Source organism: Coenobita brevimanus, chromosome 61, assembly GCF_032717465.1.
Source record: "Coenobita brevimanus isolate Jiangsu-jjx chromosome 61, ASM3271746v2, whole genome shotgun sequence".
NCBI lineage: Eukaryota > Metazoa > Arthropoda > Malacostraca > Decapoda > Coenobitidae > Coenobita > Coenobita brevimanus.
This window is the reverse complement of record NC_137014.1, coordinates 1,712,086-1,712,317: the sequence shown is the minus strand read 5'-3', so window position 1 is coordinate 1,712,317 and position 232 is coordinate 1,712,086.

Below are 232 nucleotides of genomic sequence, written 5' to 3'. Positions count from 1 at the left end.
CGTCGCCATTTTGGTCCAGTTCCTTCATACGTTTAAATTCGGCTCAGTAAAATTCATGAAAAGGCGCATGATGGTTCTCAAAAAGTTAATGATGTTGTGGAGCATTTTCCTGGAGTTACTGATGTTGTGGAGCATTTTCCTGGAGTTAATGGTGTTGTGGAGCATTTTATTGGAGTGAATGATGTTGTGGAGCATTTTCCTGGAGTTACTGATGTTGTGGAACATTTTCCTG